Source organism: Oncorhynchus gorbuscha, linkage group LG16, assembly GCF_021184085.1.
Source record: "Oncorhynchus gorbuscha isolate QuinsamMale2020 ecotype Even-year linkage group LG16, OgorEven_v1.0, whole genome shotgun sequence".
NCBI lineage: Eukaryota > Metazoa > Chordata > Actinopteri > Salmoniformes > Salmonidae > Oncorhynchus > Oncorhynchus gorbuscha.
In genome coordinates, this window is record NC_060188.1 from 60994898 (window position 1) to 61009767 (window position 14870).

Here is a 14870-nt window from a genome sequence, read left to right on the forward strand (position 1 = left end):
CCGTGAAATGCTTACTTACGAGCCATTTCCTAACAATACAGAGTTGAAAAGTAAGAAAATGTGCAAATAAATATTCAAAATATCAAGACAATGACAATGAGGCTATATACAAGGATTACCAGTACTGAGTCAATGTGTGTGTGTGTGTAGCGTCAAGTTGCATGTGTGTGTGTGTGTGCATGTGTGTGTGTGTGTGTGTGTGTGTGTGTGTGTGTGTGTGTGTGTGTGTGTGTGTGTGTGTGTGTGTGTGTGTGTGTGTGTGTGTGTGTGTGTGTGTGTGTGTGTGTGTGTGTGTGTGTGTGTGTGTGTGTGTGTGTGTGTTGGAGTGTCAGTGTAAGTATGTGTGAGTGTGCATAAAGTCAGTGCTAGAGACTCGGTGCAAAAAAAGGAGTCAATTATGGTGGTTGGCAGCCAAATCTGTTCTTAATGCTCTGTCATTTAGTAATAGTCTAATTATTTCCTGGAGGCCAGAGATAAAACCATTCCTTTAAGATGGGATTTTTGTCCAGCTCTCTCTCCTTGGAGGTTTTGCGAAAAGGCACTAGAGCCAAAGAGATTTGTAAGGTTTGACAAAAGTGGCCACTTACAAGCTTCATACACCTGCAACTAAAGATGGTCTCACCAAGAGAAGGCTATAGATGTCTCATGTTTAAAAAAACAGGTTATCAAGGTCCCAAAATGTTCTATCACTTCAGGGTTAAGGAAACACTCACATGCCTGTCAACATTATCCTGGGGGGTCACTCTGAACAGAGGAATAGAAAAGTGTAGAACAATTGTAAGTATAGACCACATTTAGCAGACAGTTTCGGCAAATGTCCAATCGTCATTCAAACAATCATCGTGGGTCACATTCCACCTTCTGATGTGCTGCCCATAGGGTAATAGCACCTGTCTCCTTGTTTTGTCAGACCTTGACCCAACACACACACACACACACACACACACACACACACACACACACACACACACACACACACACACACACACACACACACACACACACACACACACACACACACACACACACACACACACACACACACACACACACACACACACACTACAGCAGAACTTAGAATCGTCTCTAAATGAATGTGTACGTGTAACTGTTTATGTAATAGTGTGTGTCGAGACCAGATTCCATTAGCCTAAGAAACCGCTGGGACAGAACTGATGGTTGGGGTTTGATGGTGCGTGTTTGTGTGTATTCATATAAACAGCAAAAAAAGAAATGTCAATTTTTCAGGACCCTGTCATTCAAAGATAATTAGTAAAAATCCAAATAACTTCACATATCTACATTGTAAAGGGTTTAAACACTGTTTCCCATGCTTGTTCAATGAACCATAAACAATTAATGAACATGCACCTGTGGAGCGGTTGTTAAGGCTGTCACATCCTGGCCATAGAGAGGCTTTTATTGTCTATTTTGGGTAGGCCAGGGCATTCTAGTTTCTTTATTTCTATGTTTTCTGTTTCGGCAGGGTATGGTTCTCAATCAGGGACAGCTGTCTATCATTGTCTCTGATTGGGAATCATACTTAGGCAGCCTTTTTCCCCTTTGTATTTTGTGGGTAGTTATCTTTGTTAGTGGCACTATAGCTCTAGTAAGCTTCACGGTCATTTCTTTGTTTCTTGTTTTGTTGGCGACATTTACATAAATAAAGGAAAATGTACGCACACCACACAGCACCTACGTCCGGTCATAACAACGACTACGCCCGTGACAAAGACACTAACAGTTTACAGACGGTAGGCAATTTAGGTCACAGTTATGAAAACTTAGGACACTAAAGAGGCCTTTCTACTGACTTTGAAAAATACCAAAAGAAAGATGCCCAGGGTCCCTGCACATCTGCGTGAACGTGCCTTAGGCATGCTGCAAGGAGGCATGAGGACTGCAGATGTGGCCAGGGCAGTAAATTGCTATGTCCGTACTGTGAGATGAGTAAGACAGTGCTACAGGGAGACAGGATGGACAGCTGATCGTCCTCGCAGTGGCAGACATAGTGTAACAAAACCTGCACAGGATCGGTACAACCGAACATCACTCTTGCGGGACAGGTATAGGATGGCAACAACAACTGCCCGAGCAACACCAGGAATGCACAATCCCTCCATCAGTGCTCAGACTGTCCGCAATAGGCAGAGAGAGGCTGGACTGAGGGCTTGTAGGCCTGTTGTAAGGCAGGTCCTCACCAGACATCACCGGCAACAACATCGCCTATGGGCACAAACCCACCATCGCGGGATCAGACAGGACTGGCAAAAACTGCTCTCCACTGGACGAGTCACGGTTTTATCTCACCAGGGGTGATGGTCGGATTTGCGTTTATCGTCGAAGGAATGAGCGTTACACTGAGGCCTGTACTCTGGAGCGGGATCGATTTGGAGGTGGAGGGTCCGTCATGGTCTGGGGTGGTGGGTCACAGCATCATCGGACTGAGCTTGTTGTCATTGCAGGCAATCTCAATGCTGTGCGTTACAGGGAAGACATCCTCATCCCTCATGACAATGCCACCAGCCATACTGCTCATGTTGTGCATGATTTCCTGCAAGACAGGAATGTCAGTGTTCTGCCAGAGCCAGCGAAGAGCCCGGATCTGATTCCCATTGAGCATGTCTGGGACCTGTTGGATCGGAGGGTAAGGGCTAGGGCCATTCCCCCCAGAAATGTCTGGGAACTTGCAGGTGCCTTGATGGAAGAGTTAGGTAACATCTCACAGCAAGAACTGGCAAATCTGGTGCAGTCCATGTGGAGGAGATGCACTGCAGTACTTAATGCAGCTGCTGGCCACACCAGATACTGATTGTTACTTTTGATTTTGACCTCCCCTTTATTCAGGGACACATTATTCCTTTCCTGTTAGTCACATGTCTGTAGAACTTGTTCAGTTTATGTCTCAGTTGTTAAATCTTGTTATGTTCATACAAATACTTGCACATGTTCAGTTTGCTGAAAATAAATGCAGTTGACAGTGAGTGGACGTTTCTTTTTTTGCTGTGTTTGTGTGTGTGTGTGTGTGTGTGTGTGTGTGTGTGTGTGTGTGTGTGTGTGTGTGTGTGTGTGTGTGTGTGTGTGTGTGTGTGTGTGTGTGTGTGTGTGTGTGTGTGTGTGTGTGTGTGTGTGTGTGTGTGTGTGTGTGTGTGTGTGTGTGTGCACACGCATTTGCATGTTTGTGGGCTTGTTGTCTTGAAAGGAAAGAACAGAGAGATTAACAAATCCATGGTAATCTTTGACAGCGTGGTTTACTCCCATGAGACATGTGTGGATCAGATCTAGTGGGGTCTTCATTCTTTTATTCTAAGCAGAGTGTGTTTTAAATGGAAGGGGGAATTGTATACACATGTATCCCATATGGTGACTACTGTACATGACAAGGTGTCAGTGGATGGATCTGGAAAAACATAAACATTCTTTAAGACATTAGCTAAACTAACCCTCTCTAAACACAGACTAAAAGCTACAGTTTAGCCTTGCATTTATTTAAGACAAATTGTAAAAACAAATGCTTTGTTTGTAAATTATGTCTGAGTGTTGGGGTGTGCCCCTGGGTATCCGTAATTTAAAAAAAACAAGAAAATGGTGCCGTCTGGTTAGTTTAATATAAGAATTTGAAATTATTTATACTTTTACTTTTGATAATTAAGTACATTTTATCAATTACATTTACTTTTGATACTTAAGTATATTTGAAACCAAATACTTTAAGACTTTTACTCAAGTAGTATTTTACTGGGTGACTTTTTTACTTGAGTCATTTTCTATTAAGGTATCTTTACATTTACTCAAGTATGACAATTGGGTACTTTTTCCACCACTGCCTGTTTTTGCTTCGTCATCATGGGGTATTGTTTGTAGATTTATGAGGGGAAAAAACAATTGAATCCATTTTAGAGTAAGGCTTACCTTCATATTTCCGATACGCATGAGGTAAAAAGGAAAGTGTTTGTTTCAGCATTAAAAGTTAGTGCTGTATAAGTATGCTGATGCCAGATCAACCTTGGCTTGACTTTTGATTGAGTGCTATTATAACGAGTAAATAGACTCACCCCACAAAGAATCGAGCTGACTGCATTCAAAACATATTAGCAATACATTTCGGCACTCTTGCTCATCAAAATGGAACTCCATTTTGGGTAGTGTGTATTTATAGATCTGCAGAGATGTACACTTTTGATGGAGAGAAATCAATCTGTCAGTGCCAGAGCTACTTTAAACAGTCTGCAGAGCTAACTGGAGCCCCAGTGGCTAGAGGCAGTGGAACAGAGAGAGAGAGAGATGGTAAGAGAGACAATTAGAGAGGATGGTTAAACCGAGAGCAATACAAATGTAAATGAGTCATAATTTCTCAGTTTGTACTGACAGATATTGAATATCATTATAGAATATTCATAAAATGCATACTCCAATTGCAAACTCTGCCAATTGTCTCAATAACATTTACTATTTTTAATACCTTCAAACACCAAGTTAGGCATACCTAACTTTAATATAGGCCATGGCATCATCACTGTCAATCGTGAATGATAATTCTTCCCATTTTAACAGTGAAATGTTCCAACTGTGTCTGAATGTCAATCCTTTGATCTCAATCAGTTTCATGGGAATATGCATTTAGATCTTCTTGAATTACTGTTTTGTGAGCAAATTAGAGCAGATGGCGTTAAACTATATAGCCTTTCTGTTTTTTGTTTCAATCAAATCACATTCTGCCTAGTGTGTGCGCATTGTTGAGTTCTGGCAGCATGCTATTCAGCTAACCATCCTAAAATCTCAGAATAAATTAGGTAGTGTTTTTGGTGTAACAGTAAAACTCGACTATCATTGTGATGTTCCAATACATTGATTCAGCTTTGATCTAACTTTGCTAATAAACAAGCACCATTGTGAGAAGTGGTGCTTAGGTGTGCTCTGGCGGCACTACACCCCTGCAGTTAGCTGCACCGACCATGCAGTTGAAGCATAGCCTACTCTTGATGCAGAAATGAGAGACCATATGTGTGGCTGTTTTTTATGGAAACATTTCTGGTTGGTCTCAGGGAATTTGAAACCGTTATGATGGGAATCTTTTAAAAACAGATTGAGTGAAGTAGCAGAACATATGTTGAATGAGAAACAAACTAATTAGCATGGAGAGGTTCACAAGTTTAATGAAATTACATATATTTCAGGCTAATATGGCTGTTCTACTTACTTTTTTAGCTCTTCATCAAAAGTACGCTTTTTGTAAGTAGTGAGGCCTAACCATCCTCTCCAAGTTTAGCTGGAATTTATCCCGAATATGATTGGTTGACAATAGGTCTATGACATTGACCTACGTCTTGCGCTGTGCAGGGTATCAGATCTCGACAATGGTTGGAGTGTTTAACATAGTAAGTTTAGACTACCACATCATTATGATATGTTTTCATAAGTGCAACATCAGTGCACGAGACAGGTTGGAATGTCCGACTGAAATATGGGACAAATCTAACTTTTTTTTCTAAATTGGTGGTGTTTGAATTTGTTGATAAAATGCAGGACATGATAGTTTGGTTGTGAGGGCCAACATCTGGGAAATATGGTCCCCCTAGCATACCTAGCACAGTAACTTAGCATATCTAGCACAGTCGCTTAGCATACGTAGCAGTCGTACCTTAAAAGTGTCTTTACTCCTTCTGAATGCTTGGTAAAGTTAGGATGGACAGGACAGACCAAGGTCTATACTACTATTTCTTGGCAAGCTCAGTGAAGAGCCTCGGGCACACAACCAATGAGTCCTAACTCTAATGCAAAATTAAACAATGGCTTCAAGTGGTGCTTTCAAATAAAGCTAAGGCAGGGCTTTACACTGCTTGTTCATGTGTAACAGTGTTGTGAATGAGAAAGAGCTATGCATATAGAATGCATGAGTGAACCTGAGATAAAAGGCCTGGGGTGGACTTTTACAACACAAACGTTTGCATTGACAAATGTTCCTATAAAAGCTGAAATATGCCCACAGGGATAGTTAGCCATTTCTCATCCCTCCAATCCCAGATCTTTTAATTTAGTCCGGTCATCCCAGAAAACCGTGCATTATTAAGAAAATTAAATCTCAGAAGCTCATTAGTCAAAGCAGCCATCCATTCAGCAGGTAAATAAGTCCATCGCTCATAAAGTCAATATTATCCATGAAGCCTGACAGCGTTAGCATCACTGTAAATATCCCTTGAGCTCTTTCTGCCCTCCGGTATAAACTAAATACACACTTGAGCTTGCAAATGTACTTACGGACTACAATATGGTAATGTCGGAATAGTTAGCCATGTTAAAAAGCAGCATCTAAATAAAAAAATGAGTAATACCTGGATGCTGCCAACGCAACCATTGTTCCAGGACCCCTTGCTGGGAGAATCTGCATTAAAAGGATATGCAGTGTTATTGTGCCCATAAATGTGTGCCAGAGGCACTTGTGCCGAGTTTGTTAAACCAGAGAATTCAGTGACTCGCATCTGGAGATGGAAATCAAATAATAAATGAATTTGCTTCCTGACTCATTTAATTTTCTCCACATCTCAAAGGGCCATCATGTCTGAAAGCCGACACTGATTTCTTCATCCGTGTAAATGTTACCAAGTGCACACTATGGGTGAACATACTGTGTATACACACATCACACACGCACAAAAGCACTCAGACATATGCGCATGTACATACACATGCGTACGCGCACACATCCACCCACACTCACCAACAGGTAACTGCCAAATAAAGGAAACATCAACATAAAGTGCCTTAATAGGGTGTTGGGCCATTACCAGGTGCCAAAACAGCTTCTATGCGCCTTGGCATAGATTCTATAAGTGTCTGGACACTTTTGGAGGGATGCAAAACTAATCTTCCACGAGAGATTCCATTATTAGTTGTTGTTTTTGATGGTTGGTGGAAAACGCTGTCTCAGACGCTGCTCCAAAATCTCCCATAAGTGTTCAATTGGATTCAGATCAATGTTCCCTCAATTTCAGGGTGGCACTCAGCAAATTGTGAGCGGAAAATTTAACGTTGTGAGAGTGTTGTGCAAATTCCGGCACACGTTTACAATGAACACTGAGACTGTACCCTTACAGTTTTAGACAGTAGCCAATAGGCTAATGTGGCTATTTGAGCAAAATGTAGGCCTACCAACAAAACCAATGGAGCAAATCCCATAACATTTTCACATGGAAATAAATTTTGATATAGCCTACAGTAGTCTACAGTGCATTCGGAAAGTATTCAGACCCCTTGACTTTTTCAAAATGTTGTTACGTTACAGGCTTATTCCAAAATTGATTAAATTAATGTCTTTCCTCATCAATTTACACATAATACCCCATAAGGACAAGCAACATCAGTTTAGAAATGTTCACAAATTTAATCAAAAAAAGTATATATAATAATAATACCTTATTTACATATGTATCCAGACCCTTTGCTATGAGACTCGAAATTGAGCTCCGGTGCATCCTGTTTCCATTGATCATCCTTGAGATGTCCCTACAACTTGATTATAGTTGACCTGTGGAAAATACATTCGATTGGACATGATTTGGAAAGGCACACACCTGTCTATATAAAGTACCACAGTTGACAGTGCATGTCAGAGCAAAAACCAAGCCAAGAGTTTGAAGGAATTGTCCGTAGAGCTCCTAGACAGGATTGTGTCAAGGCACAGATCTGGGGAAGGGTACCAAAAACCCTTCTGCAGCATTGAAGGTCCCCAAGACCACAGTGGCCTCCATCATTCTTAAATGGAAGAAGTGTGGAACCACCAAGACTCTACCTAGAGCTGGCTGACCGGCCAAACTGAGCAATTGGGGGAGAAGGGCCTTGGGGGAGAGAATCACATGGAGGGGAACAGGCGGTCATCAGGTCATCAGATGAAGACAAACCGGTTCAACATATCGCAGATAACATCATTGACCAGAGCCAGGACCACAGCATGGCATTGTTAAGGACAAATAGCATGTCCAGATACTCGTAGTGACCGCTGGCCTCGTTGAAGCTGGTCTGCCACTCGTCCCCTTCCCGTTCCATAGATCCAGCTTGGAAAACACGGTGGATCCCTGGAGCGGCTCGAAGGCCAAGGAGATGAGTGGTAGCGGTTCATCAGTGATGTGTCATTGAGACCCCAGTAGTCGATGCACGGGTGCAGGGTCCTTCTTCTCCACAAAGAAGAACCCTGTGCCGGTGGGAGAAGAAGATGTAATGGCTGAATCCTGCAGCAAGGGAGTCCCCGATGTAGGTCTCCATCGCATTTATCTCTGGTCCCGACAGACAGTACAGTCGTCCCCGGGGCGGAGTTGTGCTAGGGAGAAGGTCAATCCCGAGGTCATAAGATTGGTGATGCGGGAGCGAAAGCAAGGCCCTGGACACCTGTACACCTGCCGGGGGTCCTGGTACTCCGCGGGAATGGTGGAGAGGTTTGTGGCATCTTCCGAGCCCCCGCGAAGACATCCCGGGGCAGGTTGTGCTGACCTCAGGCAATAGGCGTGGCAGAACGGGCTCCAGCCCGCTGTGGTTCCCTGACACACGTAGGTTGATGTGAGTGGTGTTGTGGGTGACTCGACCTATAGAGTGCCTGTCCAGCACTCTAACGTCCATGGGAATGGAGAAGGGCTGAGTGGGAATGTTCAGATCGGACACCAGGGTAGCATCCAAAAGCTTTCATGAACCCCAGAGTTAGCGAGAACCCGGAGAGATTTGGACTGGATTCCCCACAGCAGAATATCATGAAAAGGGGTGCGAGCAGGGGAAGCAGGAACGTTCTCCATATGGCCCAACAGAATACTCCCTCCTACCGGTATGCCTGTTATTTTAAAGGACAAGAGGAAACAAAATGACCAAGAGTTCCGCAATACAGACAACTCTTTGTGTCAATCCTGTGTTGCCGTTCTGCTGGCGACAGCCCAGTTCTGCCTAGTGGCATAGGCTCAGGAAGCGGTGACTCAGCCGTCTTCGGCAGCCCTCGGGGCAGATTGGGATGCCTCGGGTTCTCTCGGCAACGAGATTATTGGGAGCTTCCGGGATGACTCGGAGGCAAGGTGGGATCCCTGGGCATGCGAGTGAAATCCAATTTCCTCTCCCTCCGTCATCCCCGTAATCGCCCATCGATATGGATGATCAAAGCGATGAGGGAAATCGAGCGCCATAGGTAACTCCCAAGCTGCAAGCTCATCCTTGACCTCCTCAGAGACAGGAACATATCAAAAGGTGCCTCGTGATTCCAAGCACTCTCCGCTGCCAGAGTGCATATATCCACCGCATAATCAGCTAGACTGCGGGAGTCCTGCCGAACCTGGATTAGCTTCTGGCTGGCCTCTCGCCCAGACAATGGGGCATCAAAAACCTTCCTCACTTCTCCCACAAACCCCTCCAGACTAGCGCATATGGCCGGCTGTTGTTCCCACAAGGCCCAGGTGAGAGTCCTCCCGGACATCAGCATGATGAGGTAGGCTATCTTGGAGCGAGATCCGAGGGGAAGGAGGAGGGCTGAAGCTCAAAGACGAGGGCACACTGAGCACACTGGGCACACTGAGGTAGGAACGCCCGACAGGTGCTCGGCTCACCATTGAAGCGTTCCGGGGCTCCAAAGAAGTTGGAAAGACCGATGAGACGGCGCTGCTCGCAGCTGAGTCGCTGAGGAGCTGTGGGGTTACCACTGTGGCAGGCGGCCTCCCAGACAAACCGTGGAATTGCTCCAGAAAACTGTCCAACACCCGGGTCATGACGTTCAGCCAACGTTTGGACCCCCTCCACAAGGCCACGAAGTAATTCCTCGTCCCTTCCGATGGTGGCTCTCTGGGTGGAGATGGTTTTGCGCAGTCTACTGGGTCAGTCATGGCCAGTTCGTACTATCAGGAATCAAGGTAAGACCCAGATGCAGACACATCAATTTGTGGCAACGGTACTGGACATCAGGCAGGATCAGGGTCAGGGTAGGTAGAGGTCAACAATACCGAGGTGAGGCAAAAGTACAGGTCAGCAGGCAGGCTGAGCAGGCAGAGTGGTCAGGCAGTCAGGACAGGCAAGGGTCAAAATTCATATACTTATCAAGAGAACATCCCTGGTCATCTACATTGTCTAATGTGGTGGACTCAATAATCACAAATTATTTGTTTGTAAATTATGTCTGAGTGTTGGACTGTGCCCCTTGGTATCCGTAAATGTTTAAAAAAAACTAGAAAATAGTGCGGATTTGCTTAATATAAGGAATTTGAAATGATTCATACTTTTACTATTGATAATTAAGTACATTTTATCAATGAAATTTACTTTTGATACCTAAGTATATTTAAAACCAAATACTTTAAGACTTTTACTCAAGTCATTTTCTATTGGGTGACTTTCACTTTTACTTGAGTCATTTTGGGTGACTTTCACTTTTACTTGAGTCATTTTCTATTAACGTATCTTTACGTATCTTGACGATTGGGTACTTTTTCCATCACTGTCTGTTTTTGCTAAGTCATCATAGGGTATTGTTTGTAGATTGATGAGGGAAAAAAATATTGAATCCATTTTAGAATAAGGCTACAACATAACAAAATGTGGAAAAAAGTCAAGGGGTCTGAATACTTTCCAAATGTACTGTGTATGTGGTGTTCAATGCAGGCTTACATTGCATGAGACTTAAAAAGGGCTTACTTGGTCTGTAACTCCATTGGCCAATAGGTGACTGTAAAGTGCATTGTATTGTGCTGTATGGTGCAAGAAACCACTTTACAATGTAAAATGTAATTATTATTGTCATACAGAGAGTTATACCATGTAGGCTACTCCTCTGCCTATTGACTTATTTGCATATTCAAGCCTGTCTCAAAATACAACACTGCCCCTTTAATTAAGACATAAGCTTTTTCCCTCACTGGCCATTCAAAGACAGCTTGAAATGTAGCCTACACATGTTGTGCTCTTGTGGGAAGAAATAACTCCCCATTGCTGACCTAAACATATTTATAACTGGGCAAATAACTCACTAACAAGCAAAGAATATCAACATAAAATGTGCACAACTGCAGCTCTGCGCTCCGAACTGATCTGAAAAGCACACTACTTAGTTGTGCTCTGGCACTGCCTACAACAAAATCACAGACTTAATCGTGCAAAGTTATATTTGTTGCATTGAAAAGGGGCTGATATAATGTTGATTTGATCACAGCAAAAAATATTGATCTATATAATGCGAACTAATGGGGCGAACTCAGTGAAATTCAATCTCTTGCGTCTCAGCATTTCTTCTGCACAGCAGTCCTGATGGAGGTGCCACAAACACACACACACCCTTTAACGCTTCTATGGTCCTTTGAGACCCCTCTTTCACTAATCACTGAGATCTCTTCTTCTAGCTATGGTAGCCAAAATAATGGACCACAGGGCATTTTTCTACATGACCCTAATTGTGATGGGATGTTAATTGCTTCATTAACTCAGGATCCACACCTGTGTGGAAGCACCTGCTTTCAATATACTTTGTAACCCTCATTTACTCATGTATTTCCTTTATTTTGGCAGTTACCTGTATTTATGTGAGGAACATTGACAAATATTAAATTCCCAAAGAGAATGATGAAACTGAGGGGTGTGTCAAAGCGCTTGTCTAAGTCTAAGAACATGACCAAATCATTGATTCTGCTTTGTTATCCACATAGAGTGCAGGTACAATAGCTAATTCTGACAGGTGACTTTCACAGAACACAAAACATCGTAACTATACTCCAAAATGCCTGGAGAAGTATGCCTACCCCACTAGGTGGGAGAGCAGAGAGAAGTAAGAAACTCAATTTAAAACTCAATCAGTTACAGAATAGAAGTAGATCATTGATGGTGCTCAGCAATCGTGTTGCCTCTACTTGTCAATAACTACCACAGTGAATGATGTGCCTAAACAACCAGTCGGCAAAGTGGTAATTTGTCAATGCCTTGTTTCATAGGTCAATAATCATATTATCTTCCAAGGCAATGGCCAAATCCAAAGTGACTTATGCCTTGATGTACTGTAATCAATAAACCATCAGAATTATTCCTCCGTTTGACAAACAAATCAATGTGCATTCTACCCATATACATTGTCCTATGATCACATGGGTCAACAAAATAGTGCACAGTTCTGATTTACAATAGATATGCCTTATACTCTTTGTAACTCTTTGTTTAGTTTCAAGATTAATTTGTCATATTACACATGGTATACACTGTCCAAAGAAATGCTTACTTGCAGGTTCCTTCCCGACAATGCAAAAACAATAAGAAATCATAAAAAACAAGAATACGGACAAAGATATTGGCTCCGAAGAAAATCATAAAAATGTATAATACAGGAAGGCACAATTTACGAAACCACATCACACCTATTTTAGCTTCTCTACACTGGCTACCAGTCACTTTTAGAATATATTTTCAAATTTTATTAATCACGTTTAAGGCTGGATTTGGTTTAAACCTATCATGCATCTCAGATGTTTCATCTCCCGATGAGCCAGGACGCAGCCTGAGATCCTCTGGCAGGGCACAGTTGACCAGTCCAAAGTCTAGGTTGAAAATGAAAGGAGACTGGGCATTTGCCATTAGAGCCCCTAGACTAGGCAGATTCAGGGCCTCTTTTTAAATCCCTGCTGAAGACACCGTTTTATAAAGATGCATTGAATGTATGATTTGAATGATCTTTTTTCATTCTCCTTCCTCCAGTCTTTGCTTCTTTATTAGTATTTTATTTTATATTTATGATTTGAAGTACTTAATTACCTGTATTGAAACCTGCCATACAAACAAATGTATTATTAAAGTTATTATTATACCATAGTAATAACATGTTTGTACTTTTAAAATCTGTGTAGTTAATTGGAACCCAATGCAGGATATCATATAGTAGAAGAATGTCTGAAAACATTAGCTATTCTTATAGGGATTTGAGGACAGGTTGTATAACTGGAATGATTCAAATTGCTGACGACACAGTTTCTTGAACACACAAACACAATGCAACACAACATTAATCTCAATAGCAACAGGCAGGATGTGAACATTGTCAGCAGCTTGTTAAATGTCTTGTTGCCATAGAGAATGACTCATGAATTACTAATGCAGGTGTGCATTTGTTGAAGCGAACACATTCAGTCATAGACACGCGCACACACATGCATGCGCAAAAAACCCACAGAAACACTGTGAGTACACCAACACAGACACATACACATTTGATATAGACAAGCTTGTGGGCACACGCAAGCACACACACATGCAAGCACACACGCACACGCAAGCACACACACATGCAAGCACACACGCACACGCAAGCACACACACATGCAAGCACACACGCACACGCAAGCACACACACATGCAAGCACACACACCCACGCAAGCACACACAGACCTGCAGCAGTACCGAGTGATGCTTTTTGTGTGGTACATTTTTTAAATTAGCATCAATTGGAAAGCCTCATATCCACCCTCAATAACAAACTGGAGGACTGAATTATCTAGCAACATCCTGTTGGATTATTTATATTGTTAAGTTAATGTGTTGTATAGTAGAGAATGTGTTCTATAGTAGGGAATGTGTTGTATAGTAGGGAATGTGTTGTATAGTAGGCATTTTGCTTTTGTCTTGTTTGTGAGGTGCTGTGGAAAAACAATGTAAAAAATAAGAAATGAGCGTCAAGCATTTGATGCAGCAATACAAAACTAAAGTACAGTACAATGCTATTTAGGAAGTTGCATGAGAAGACCTGTTCTTATCCTCAAGACATCAAACAGTTAGTCCACATACATGTACTGTATGTATATGACAAATGTACATATGCCATATACAGTATGGGTTCAAGATACAAAGCCTAGTTGTCACGCCTTGGTCATTGTATTTTGTGTTTTCGTTATATATTTGGTCAGGCCAGGGTGTGACATGGGTTTATGTTGTTGTATTTCGTATTGAGGTTTTTGTATTATTGGGATTGCGGCTGAGTAGGGGTGTTGTATGGGCTTGGCTGCCTGAGGCGGTTCTCAATCAGAGTCAGGTGATTCTCGTTGTCTCTGATTGGGAACCGTATTTAGGTAGCCTGGTTTCGCTTTGTATTTTGTGGGTGATTGTTCCTGTCTCTGTGTAGTGTTCACCAGATAGGCTGTAATAGGTTTCTCGTTACGTTTGTTGTTTTTGTATATGTTATAGTTATTTCATGTTACACTCTTCATTCATTAAAGTCATGAGTAACTACCACGCTGCATTTCGGTCCGACTCTCTTTTGACAAACGAAGAAGCAGTTACAGAATCACCCACCACACTCGGAACGAGCAGCGTGTTAACAGGCAGCGACAGCTGGAGCAGCAAAAGGAGGATGAATTATTCGGAGAATGGACATGGGAAGACGTGTTGGATGATAAAGGTTGTTACACTTGGGAGGAGATATTGGCCGGAAGAGATCGCCTCCCATGGGAACAGGTGGAGGCACTGAGGAGAGCAGAGGCAGCCGGAGATAGGAGCCGACGATACGAGGGAACACGGTTGGCAAGGAAGCCCGAAAAGCAGCCCCAAAAAATTATTGGGGGGGGCTTAAAGGGAGTATGGCTATGCCAGGTAGGAGACCTGCGCAAAGCAAACTCCCTGTGCTTACCGGTGGCCTAGAGACACCGGGCAGACACTGTGTTATGCTATGGAGCGCACGGTGTTTCCAGTGCGGGTGCATAGCCCGGTGCGGCACATACCAGCCCTTCCTATTGGCCGGGCTAGAGTGGGCATCGAGCCAGGTAAGCTTGGGCAGGCTCGGTGCTCAAGAGCTCCAGTGCGCCTGCACGGTCCGGTCTATCCAGAGCCACCTCCACACACCAGTCCTCCGGTAGCAGCTCCCCGCACCAGGCTTCCTGTGCGT

At 43.1% G+C, this 14870-nt stretch overlaps 1 protein-coding gene across 2 annotated transcripts in view; it reads right to left on the bottom strand.

Moving 5' to 3' along the window:
• The window catches only part of LOC124000342 (delta-sarcoglycan-like), a 313303-nt gene that overhangs the window by 262016 nt on the left and 36417 nt on the right, over positions 1–14870 (bottom strand). The window lies entirely within an intron of this gene.